The 12,284-nt window shown below is 42.8% G+C and overlaps 1 protein-coding gene across 5 annotated transcripts in view; it reads left to right on the top strand.

The window, feature by feature from the left end:
• LOC112236036 (cAMP-specific 3',5'-cyclic phosphodiesterase 4D-like) overlaps window positions 1-12,284 on the top strand; it is a 372,033-nt gene that overhangs the window by 154,770 nt on the left and 204,979 nt on the right. The gene's annotated exons all lie outside the window — the stretch shown is intronic.

The raw sequence follows: 12,284 nt of genomic DNA, 5'->3' as shown, positions 1-12,284 counted from the left end.
TATCTTCAGTAATGTTCTGTCCAGATTGTCAGACCCCGGTGGCTTGTCATTGTTGACAGACAACAATGCTTTTTTCACCTCTTCCACACTGACTTTACGGAATTCAAAAGTACAATTCTTGTCTTTCATAATTTGGTCCGATATACCTGGATGTGTATTGTCAGCGTTTATTGCTGGCATGTCATCCCTAAGTTTGCTTATTTTGCCAATGAAAAGTAATTTAAGTAGTTGGCAATATCAGTGGGCTTTGTGATGAATGAGCCAGCTGATTCAATGAATGATGGAGTCGAGTTGGCTTATTTCCCCAAAATTTCATTTAAGGTGCCCCAAAGCTTTTTACTATCATCCTTTATATAATTGATCTTTGTTTCATCGTACATTTTTATTTAGTTTAGTCACATGATTTCCTAATTTGCAGTACGTTTGGCTGCCAGACTTATTTGACATGCCTTTTGCCTCATCCCTCTCAACCTTACAATTTTTAAATTCCTCATCTATCCAAGGGGATTTTACAGTTTTTACTGTCATTTTCTTAATGGGTGCGTACTTATTAGTAACTGGAATGAGCAATTTCATAAAGGTGTGAAGTGCAGCTTCCTCATTACACACCACAGACCAGCAAATATTCTTTACATCATCAACATATGAATCACTACAAAACGTCTTGTATGACCTCTTATACACTATATTAGGCCCAGCCTTTGGAACTTTGGTGTTCCTAGAAATGGCTATTATATTGTGATCACTACACCCTATGGATCTGGATACTGCTTTAAAGCAAATCTCTGCAGCATTAGTAAAGATGTGATCAATACATGTTGATGATTTAATTACTGTACTGTTTGTAACTACCCTGGTACCCTGAACCAGGTTGCAGGCACTGGTTACAGTTTGAAGTTTTTTCCTGAGTGGGCAGCTTGATGATAGCCAGTCAATATTTAAATCACCCAGAAAATATACTCCTCTGTTGATATCACATACAATATCAAGCATTTTACAGATATTACCAGATACTGACTGTTAGCACTGACTGTTATCCTACCATAAACATGATCTTGACTGTACTTTAGGTCTCATGGCGGGTGACATCACCATGGCGACTAGGGCTTTGTCTCACTTTGTCTTTCCTTGCCTTTTGTGCTTGCTTCGAGCCAAGCCACACTGAAGCATGCATGAGAACATCAGCTGTTCTGGACGACTGTGATCACGCTCTCCGTAGCCGATGTGAGCAAAACCTTTAAACAGGTCAACATTCACAAGGCTGCGGCTCCAGACAGATTACCAGGGCGTGTACTCAGAGCATGCGCGGACCAACTGGCAAGTGTCTTCACTGACATTTTCAACCTCTCCCTGACCGTGTCTGTAATAACCACGTTTCAAGCAGGCCACAATAGTCCCTGTGCCCAAGAAAGCAAAGGTAACCTGCCTAAATGACTACTGCCCTGTAGCACTCACGTCTGTAGCCATGAAGTGCTTTGAAAGGCTGGGATTGGCTCACATCAACACCATCATCCCGGAAACCCTAGACCCACTCCATTTTGCATACCGCCCTAACAGATCCACAGATGATGCAATCTCAATCACACTCCACACTGCCCTTTCCCACCTGGACAAAAGGAACACCTACGTGAGAATGTTGTTCATTTACTACAGCTCAGCGTTCAACACCATAGTGCCCACAAAGCTCATCACTAAGCTAAGGACCCTGGGACTAAACACCTCCATATGCAACTGGATCCTGGATTTCCTGACAAACTGCCACCAGGTGGTAAGGGTAGGCAACAACACATCTGCCACGTGATCCTCAACATAGGGCCCCTCAGGGGTGCGTGCTAAGTCCCCTCCTGTACTCCCTGTTCACACTGGTAGACCTGATCACCGCCAATGATGAGACAGCCTATAGGGAGGAGGTCAGAGACCTGGCAGTGTGGTGCCAGGACAACAATCTCTCCCTCAACGTGATCAAGACAAAGGAGCTGATCGTGGACTACAGGAAAAGGCAGCCGAACATGCCCCCATTCACATCAACGGGGCTGTAGTGGAGCGGTTCGAGAGTTTCAAGTTCCTTGGTGTCCACATCACTGACGAACTATCATGGTCCAAACACACTAAGACAGTTGTAAGCTCTACACCTGTTGTATTCGGCACATTTGATTTGATTACTCGCATCATACAATATTTCCTCACCTGTATTGTATCACAACTGTATTGGAGGAGAATGTACAAGAGTCCCTCCCCTCTGACCTTCTTCTCCAATGGGTTTTTAGGAGGAGGCTAGGAAAGGAATCGAAAAAGGATGAATTGAGAAAGAGTCTAATACTCACCTGTCAACTAGCTGTATGACGACCATACACTCACCCCTCTGCTACACTCACTGACCTCCTCCTTCTCCTCATCAACCTACACAGCCAGCAGAGCAGACTGTGAACTGAGTCAATCTAGCACCCACATCATTATTTTTTTATTCATTTAATTCTGCTACATTGACTCAGACCACACAGTTGGTGGCTGAGTTATACTGTCAGTGGCGTAGGAAGAGGTGAATGGGGTGTGATTGTAGCAGAGGTGAGCTGCAGGGGAGTTCTAGTTGCCACTGTGATATGATGTCATCCCCCTGAGACTTGAAGAAGTGTCTCCTCCTGTCCATCACGAATGAATCTATATTTTAATGCCATAAGCGTAATTTGATTAGGGTTTGCGTCCTGGCCCGGTCAGCCATACAGGGATTGAACTCATGCATCACTGTGGTCACTCTCCAGGGGGTTTTTCTCTTGGCTTCACTATCCGTGCTCTACCCTTTTGGTTACAGTGGATGTGAGATCATTTATGGCACGATTGCCCAATGCAGACATATGATGGGATTAGTATTGGCCTAGTGGGTGTGTCCAATGCAACTTGTACATGTGGTTTGACATTTATATACATGAAACAAGATTAGCAAATTCTCACACATTGTTTACATTTTGTTGATGTTTTCTCCATTTTGAAATTATACTATTAGAAAAAGGAAAAGCACTCATACATTAGAGATTTTATGTGGGAATCATTTGCTAATAACTTGAAAGAATATAAAAGGTTGATAGATGATAGAGAGTTAATGAGGATACCAGATTAGACGTCTCCAGCTACCATCATGAAATGGATTAGTGCAAGCCCTACCCTTGTAATGAAGGCAGGCCTTAAAGATGACCTGCACAGGAGAGAGACATTATTATCACATATCACTATCATGAGGATGTGCAGAAAATATTATATTGAGGTTAATTTGATTTCTAAATAATAGGGTTGCAATTTGTTTGCTTTATTTTATATGTCATCCTGGTGGAATTAATATGCAGTTCAACATTATCACCACAAGGTGTTAGCACTAGCATTTGAGTCATTTAACAAACACTCTTATCCAGAGCAACTTTTAATCTGGATAAGATATACATTTTCATACTGGTTCCCCCATGGGAATTGAACCCACAACCATGGCATTGCAAGCACCATGCTCTATCAAGTGAGCCACAAGGGACTACTGTAGTCTGGCTTTACTATATGTAATGCCTAGCACAAGCTAGAGGTACATTAAAACTACAGTATGTTTCTTCATTGAAACTAAGTGGGCAATACACCTTGGTAAAATATAGCTGTGCTTTGGAGGGAGTAGATGAAGAGCTAGGAGAGTAAGATTGGTGAGGAGCGAGAGAGACGTTGATAGTTGTAATTACTGCTGCCAGCTAACTTTTGATGTAAACAATTTGGCCGTCAAACATTGGACTCATTTGTTAGCTACAATTAGTTTAGTTATTGTTAGCTGTTGTGAGAGAAATTAATATCTAGCTGGCTAACAAGGGTCAGAGGATCTTTCTCTATCTTCACATCATGCTAGCTCTGTGGTTATTTTCTGTGCTAGACAAATTGACCACTATCAGAGCAAACAGATAATAAACAGGAATAGATGTTGTTTGAGGATTTTGTTTAGTGGATCTGGTAGCAACAAGTCAATGTGTATACAACTCGTTTGTTGCGTTTTTTTTGTTTGGGTGAAGAAATACGAACTTGTAATTTTGTGTTAGCTAGCCAACAACTAGTTTACTGGGGTACCTCTCTGTTGCGCATGTATATATAACATGTTATTGTTTTGTCAGTTGAAAAGGTCTATAAGAAAATCGTTCACGAGTTCAAGGCAACTCTTTATTGTGACCTGAAATTCAGGAATCGCTCAGAAATACCGTCATAATTGTGTGAGGTACATTACAGTAGACCAGTTTCAAAGTTAAAGGTCATATAACTTAATAAAAAAAATATATACTGTATTTATATTCACAGAGAAATGGCCTACTTCCAGTACACTACTTCCATACTACGATTTTCAAAAATGATTTCTCAGCTCTGTTTTTAGTCCATGGTTTATCATGCATCATGTCCAACTGGTATACGTAGTAGAGTATAGGATTATGAGTCATTTTCACTATCTCGAGGGGCAGGTTGCTGAATACAACAATCCATACAGAGGCTTGTTGAAATGATAAAAATACTAGTGGTTGTCAAGGTGATGAATGTTGACTGTGAGCCATGCTCCCACACGGGACCTGGGTGAATGTATGCCACCACCATGATGTTGGGGGATGGGCTCAAAATAAAGGGACAATTTACTCAAATCTATTTGTATTTCTTGTCAGTCCACAAGTAGATGTTGTACATACAGACCTCATAGCTATCTGAATATCAGCCCTGTGTTAACTTTGTGCCAAAACACATCCTTGGTCTCACTTGATTTTAGGTATTTGGGGCCTCATTTATAACCATTGCATACATTTCACACAAAATATATCCATGTGCCATTTCTGAAAAGAATGTGTACATATAAAAATATTGATATTATAAACTCAGACCTGTTATAAAACTTTTGCAGTAACTGTATGCTGTATTTGGCAAAGGACTGTGACAGTTTCCGAAAGAAAAAACACTAATTGTTGTGGACCTGTCAGCAGAACATTTCAATTCAACAATGGTTTGCATTGACTTTCCCCCCAACCTAAATATGCTGGACTGCCCGCAAATTCTGAAACATTGTCTAAGCTACATTTTTCAAAATTATTTACAGTAGGCTACTTACATTAGTTGTGTACATGCTTTAATTTATAGGATCCTACAGTTTATTTTCCTGCTGTAGCAAACTGGCTCAAACGACCCACCTGGGTGGCGGGTGGCAGGTAGCTTAGTGGTTAGAGCATTGGGCCAGTAACCGAAAGGTTGCTGGAATCAAATCCCCGAGCTGCCAAGGTAACAATCTGTTGTTCTGCCCCTGAAAAAGGCAGTTAACCTACTAGTAGGCTGTCATTGTAAACAATAATTTTTTGTTAACTGACTTGCCTAGTTAAATAAAGGTTCAATTTAAAGAGGAATCCTACATCTGTGTGGGTCCTGATCAAAAGCTCTGCACTGTGTAGGAAGAGATCCTCCATGTTCCAACGAAAGTGACAGTTGATTTAATAACCAGTATCTCTCTGCTGTTGACACAGCTGACAAGTGATTCCCACTAGTGCCCACATACACGCGTGTACTGTACACATGCTCGAAAGTGCATGCAAACAGCTTTCTCCCTTATCATAATTCCTTTTTCTACAGATATAATGCGCACCCCCCACCCCCTCCAGTTCTGAGCTCCCTGAGGAGAAGGGAGGAGAGTGGTACAGCAGAGCGGTACATCGTGAGTGGGGCTGTGTGTGTGCGTACGCTCGCAAAGAGGAAAGGAGAGCTCCATACACTCCCAGTCTGTGTCAGCAGCAGGCAGCCAGGCAGGCGTGGCATCCTGGGCTGGGTGGTAGGCAGAGCTACAAGTCTCTCCCTACATCTTGAAATCACTGGAAGCCAACTGATCGATCTGGAGACAAATGGAAGAACAATTAAAAACAAGCTCAATACACCTTCTTTTCCTTGACGAGACAACTTGAGACCAGCTGTACAAATAGTAGAGCATCTGAGCATCTAACTAACATTGAAGATCCGGGAATTGACTACCAAGGAGCACGTTCTGGGATTTTTTCCCTTCTATTTATCCTCCATCATTTCACCTTTTTTTTGGTGGGGGGGGGGGGTGACACAGCAGTGAAAGGGTTAATCTAGAAAGATAACCCAGTAAACAGTGTTACCACTTCTTGCACCCTGAGGAAGAGGGCATGGCTGCCCCAGAAAAAGCCTCAGCCCCGTCTCCATCCCCAGCATCTCCAGGAGGGGCCCAGGACATGCTAGCAGTCCCAGCCAAGGCACACCTCCCTGGGGGAGGCGCGGGGCTCAATAAGGACCTAGTGCAGATCCTCCGGGAGAACCTGCTGCAGCAGGAGTGCCCCTCTCGCACCTGCCTGGGCCCTCACTCGCCCTCCTCAGTGTCTGCCCGGCTGTCCCCCACCACCCTGTCCCCCCGCAACTCGCCCCGCCTGCTGCGTCGCATGCTACTCAACAACAACCTGCACAAGCAGAGGAGGTTCACCGTGGCTCACACCTGGTAAGGAGAGCGACCTGACTTTTTCCAGGCCTGTGAGGCAAGGGGAACAGGCTTTTAAGGCAATTCCTGTCATTCAAATCGTCCCACTGAAATTTGTGAATTGAATTTAAATGCACTTGACAGTTGACAAAATGTTTATGAAATTCACCCGCTAAATTTAGTTAAATTTAGGAGAATGAAATTGGATTGATACATTTTTAAAAACTCAACCCGTATTGAAAACAGTGCTGGAAATGTTAAATGTATGAATTGAATTTCAATTAATCTTCTGAATTGTGTGTGTGTTTGCATTTGTGTGTGCTTGCGTGTGTGCATGCGTGCGTGTCGTATTGACAGCAACTTCAAAAAGTATCTTGAACTAACTTTTGGTCTTAGTGTGGTAATTCTACCAATTCAATGCATACACTGTCAAATGACTTGCATTTTGTTTGTGTTGGTAATTGCTAACCTTTGTCCCTCAGTATGGATAGCAGTTGCAATAGAACTGCAATATAACTGTAACCAAAGTATAATTTGGCTGCCAACTGAGTTTTACTCCATAGCATTTATTCTATAACATCGTCTCCATAGCTACCGCTCTAACTTGTTCCTGTTGCATTGTGCTATGCTTGCCACACATGACTAGGTACCTGTGTCAGGAGCCACTCTTTTTCAGCCGTCCAGGTGTGCCTTCGCATTATGATTGATTTTCACGATGAATCGTTTGCTCAATTATGTCTAATGTAGTTCAACTTAGAATATGGTGAAAAATACCATTTAGGTCACTGACAGTGAGACAATACAATATTCTATTGCTGGTCTAACTTCTGGGGAAAATTACATGGAACGCTTCTTTGAACAGGTGTTATAGTTAGTCTATGTGAAAAACATCTGTCATATACGCTCACTGGACAGTTTATTAGGTACGCCACCCCGTTCACGAAAATGGATCGCTCCTGCAGACAGTGAGTCATGTGGCCATGGCTTGCTATATAAAGCAGGCTGACAGACATCAAGGCATTCAGTTACTGTTCGATTGAACGTTAGAATGGGCAAAACAAGTGATCTAAGCGACTTTGAGCATGATATGATCGTCGGTACCAGGCTCGCCGGATCCAGTATCTCAGAAACTGCATCCCTCCAGGGCTTTTCACACATGAAAGGGTTTCCCGAGTGTGGTGCGACAAACAAAAAACATCCAGTCAGCAGCAGTCCTGTGGGCTAAGACAGCAGGTTGATGAGAGAGGTCGAAGGAGAAGAGGGCAGTCCATAAGTGCAGACGAAGGATATCAAGGATCTGTAAAGATTCTGTATGGAGGAATGGTCTAAAATCCCTCCCAATGTGTTCTCTCAATCTCATTATGTTCTTTAGAAAAAGGCTCGGTGCCGTTATCCTCGCAAGGTGAGGGTGCCAGAGTATTGACATTCTGACACCTATCTTTTAGAGTTTGTAATACTTGATAAGCAGAATCTCTTTCTCTGAGCAATTGCATTAGTATAAAATAATATATATATATTTTTTTTTTTGCATACAAAATAGCTCAGTATTTGTATTATTTATTTTTTTGTCTTTTTTACTCATCTTTATCAAGGGTGCAAATAATTTTGTACCTGACTGTACGCTCACAGAAGTTGAATAGATGGAAAGTACTGTATGGACAAAATTGAGAAATGATTTGGTTCCAGCAGCCCAGCCACAGAGGCGGTTCCTACTTTTATCTTATCAGACCAGCTGTGCTAAAATAAATCCCTGGACACCCCTGTATTCCCCCAAGGAAGAGAACTTCCTTCTGAGAGAATTATTCACTCCTGCATATTCATAAAGCACTCCTCTCTGATCTCGCCTCCACTGTAATTCACATTCGGGCTTTTCTGCATTCATAAACATATCCCTGCGGTGTCCTAGAGCAGCAAAGATGAATGAGAAAGGATCATCGTTAGGACTCTTCAATCCATTGTAGGCTATTGTGTTGTACTTTCTTGTATTGATTGTATTCACCAGCAATGGTGAATGTGTTCAATTGCCATTCATCATTGATGATCACACAAAGGGTGCAAGTAAGTTGGAGATTTTAGGTCAAACAAAGTCATTTAAACCAGAAATATTGAGGACATTATACACAGTAAGAGGATCTCAATTCAAGTCAAAGGGACACCCTATGAAGATCCAGATTGGATTCAGAGGGCAGAGAAAGTGACGGAAGATAGAGGGAGTGACTTCATTCTCCGTGACACGGTGCATCTGTTCATGCTCGAGCTGACAACAGATAACAGAATTAATCCCGTCTTTCCCCTCGGTTGCAACTGAACCCTTTGAGCCAGGAAGGGGCTGGAAGTCTGTCTCTCCTGCAGCCCTTTGAACCAGGGAGGGGCTGTAGGTCTGTCTCTCCTGCAGCCCTTTGAACCAGGGAGGGGCTGTAGGTCTGTCTCTCCTGCAGCCCTTTGAACCAGGGAGGGGCTGTAGGTCTGTCTCTCCTGCAGCCCTTTGAACCAGGGAGGGGCTGTAGGTCTGTCTCTCCTGCAGCCCTTTGAACCAGGGAGGGGCTGTAGGTCTGTCTCTCCTGCAGCCCTTTGAACCAGGGAGGGGCTGTAGGTCTGTCTCTCCTGCAGCCCTTTGAACCAGTGAGGGGCTGTAGGTCTGTCTCTCCTGCAACTGAACCCTTTGAACCAGGTAGGGGCTGTAGGTCTGTCTCTCCTGCAGCCCTTTGAACCAGGGAGGGGCTGTAGGTCTGTCTCTCCTGCAGCCCTTTGAACCAGGGAGGGGCTGTAGGTCTGTCTCTCCTGCAACCCTTTGAACCAGGGAGGGGCTGTAGGTCTGTCTCTCCTGCAACTGAACCCTTTGAACCAGGGAGGGGCTGTAGGTCTGTCTCTCCTGCAATTGAACCCTTTGAACCAGGGAGGGGCTGTAGGTCTGTCTCTCCTGCAATTGAACCCTTTGAACCAGGGAGGGGCTGTAGGTCTGTCTCTCCTGCAACTGAACCCTTTGAACCAGGTAGGGGCTGTAGGTCTGTCTCTCCTGCAGCCCTTTGAACCAGTGAGGGGCTGTAGGTCTGTCTCTCCTGCAACTGAACCCTATGAACCAGTGAGGGGCTGTAGGTCTGTCTCTCCTGCAACTGAACCCTTTGAACCAGGTAGGGGCTGGAAGTCTGTATTTTGTGCAGCTGAGCCCTTTGAACCAGGGAGGGGCTGGTATTCTGTCTCACCGCAATGTCGCCCCCCATATAAATGTCGCCACCCCCGTTACTCCTGTTATTGGAGGTATAGTGCTTAGTGTAAAGGCAGAGAGAACAAAGCGCTAGAGGGTGAGAAAGTAAGAGGGCGAGAGAAAAATTTAGACTGAAAGAGAGTGAAACCCACAGAATGTTTCGGTTAGCCTGGCGTGACATTGTGGTTAGTGCCGTGAGTCACAAGTCTACATTCTGAGTTTCCCTTTGCACATATGAGATTAGGGTCACTAAAGCCCTCATGATAATGTTTCCCAAAAGCCTAATTTCCCACCACAAGTCAATGGCACTTTCCCACCATGAACTCTTAGTGTGACAACGTGGAGGTTTAATATAAACCTCCTGATCGCGGCAGGAACTCGATGACATCAATCCATGACCTGGATATCTACTATAAATGCACAAATGCACGTCGATGGAAAGTGATGTTTGACTGTGCGACTTGTGTATTTGGAAATGTCAAGAAGATACTCTAGAGTGCTTTGAGCATCTATGGCACAAGTGGTATGTTATCTGACTCACACACACACACACACACACACACACACACACACACACACACACACACAGATCATTTAAAATGATCTGGTCTGATTCACCTGACCTGTCATGAAAAGAGAGAACACCTAAAGGAGAAATGCCTTAGTACTTGACACGTACGCCTTAAAGTGTAGGGGGCATGTTCTTTTATACCCAAAACTAACAGCAGAGTGTCATATTATTCCACCTAATTGGCATATAGTCAGCATATGACAACATAAATATGAAAACTGACTTTAGTTTGGGAATTTCTGCAATGACGTCTTTAAGAACAACGGTTGAATCGGTGGTCAAATCACGGTAGGCTAGCTGACCTAAAGGGCTGGCTTTGCATGGTAATACATTAGAAAAATCATTGCTTGTGGTAATGAAAATAGATTGCTGAGGACGTCACAATACAGGCTCTAATTCTCTGGCATTCTTCAGAAGGTTGATCACCTATTTGTTTTTTTAAAAAAGTCATCTAAAATATGAAAGCGAGAGAGAACTTTTTATTGCAACTTTTATTTATAATTATCAGTGGATTGTGTGTGTAAAATAGCAGCCCAAAATGTTGCTTTCTCTTTAAGCACAGCTGTCAGAGCATCTCAGAGTAGGAGTGATGATCTAAGATCAGTTAGATCATGTAAAATAAGATGATGTAAATAGGTGGGGACCTGATCCTAGATCAGCACTTCTTCTTTGAGATGTTTGATAGATACAGCACTTGATGTGATCAGGGGCATAAACAGATGTTTTCCTTTTCAGCAATAATTCATCATCATGTCTCATCTATTTCATGCGTTCAGGGAGAATCTTGAACAATTCTAGAATGGTCTTGAACACTCCCATCAGGCCCCATGTTTTCTCTCTCAGCATTTGTACCAAACCTTGTTTGCAATAGCTAACAATTAAACGATCCATTAAATTACATTGATTGATGGTGAATACATATGGACTGCTCTTGATGTGATCAAATTAACATCGGCCAATGTGCCACTCCAAATCAAGGCTCGTTGTATTTCTGGATTAAGCTGACCTAAATGTGTGTTCAATAGTATCAGTGATGGAAAGGTCACGGTGTCACGGCTTTCCTCTTCCTCTTCTGAGGAGGAGTAGCAAGGATCGGACCAATGCCCAGTGTACTAAGTGTCCATATTTTTAATAAAGCAATAGAACACTGAACAAAAACAACAAAGTGAACAAATGAGACCGAAACCGTTCTGTCTGGTACACATACAAACACACAACAGAAAACAATCACCCACGAAACACAGGTGGGAAAAGGCTACCGAAGTATGATTCTCAGAGACAACTAACGACACCAGCCTCTGATTGAGAACCATACCAGGCCAAACACAAAACACAACATAGAAAAACGAACATAGACAACCCACCCAACTCACGCCCTGACCATACTAAAACAAAGACATAACAAAAGAACTAAGGTCAGAATGTGACACAGGGCTTGAGTTGTAGCCTTTGTGTCTAATATCTTAGTACAAGAAAATGTGTATGTTGAATATTTTCTAATCCTAAAACAATACTATAGACTTCAACCTGTGCTAGACTAGAACCTTTTTAGAATTGTATGTCATAATAGATTTCTGCGGTAAAATACAGTGTAAGCCTGAATGAAAATGATCCAATGCAGAGGTCCTTAAAAATGGCGGCCCCCATGCACTTACCATAAATGTGTCATTTGCTAAGTTTGCGATATTGTACATTGCTCTCTGTTATTTTTTTTGTATCGTCATTAGGACAGTATACACATGATCCCAATTTTTGCTCCAAGACGCCGACAATTAAAAAAAACAAAAAGTAGATTGTGCAGATTGTTTTTGGCGCGTTGAACCATGTCACGTGCAATCATATAAAAACTACCTATAGTTCTAATTTCTGAAGTATAGTTCTCATTTCTGACGTATAGTCCTAAATTCTGACGTAAAGTTCTAATTTCTGACGTATAGTTCTAATTTCTGACGTAAAGTTCTAAATTATGACGTATAGTTCTAGTTTCTGACGTATAGTTCTAAATTCTGACGTAGCGTTCTAATTTCTGACGTAAA

Source organism: Oncorhynchus tshawytscha, linkage group LG20 (genome assembly GCF_018296145.1).
Source record: "Oncorhynchus tshawytscha isolate Ot180627B linkage group LG20, Otsh_v2.0, whole genome shotgun sequence".
Taxonomy (NCBI): domain Eukaryota; kingdom Metazoa; phylum Chordata; class Actinopteri; order Salmoniformes; family Salmonidae; genus Oncorhynchus; species Oncorhynchus tshawytscha.
The sequence above is the reverse complement of the archived record's forward strand: the minus strand, read 5'-3'. Positions and strand labels throughout refer to the sequence as shown.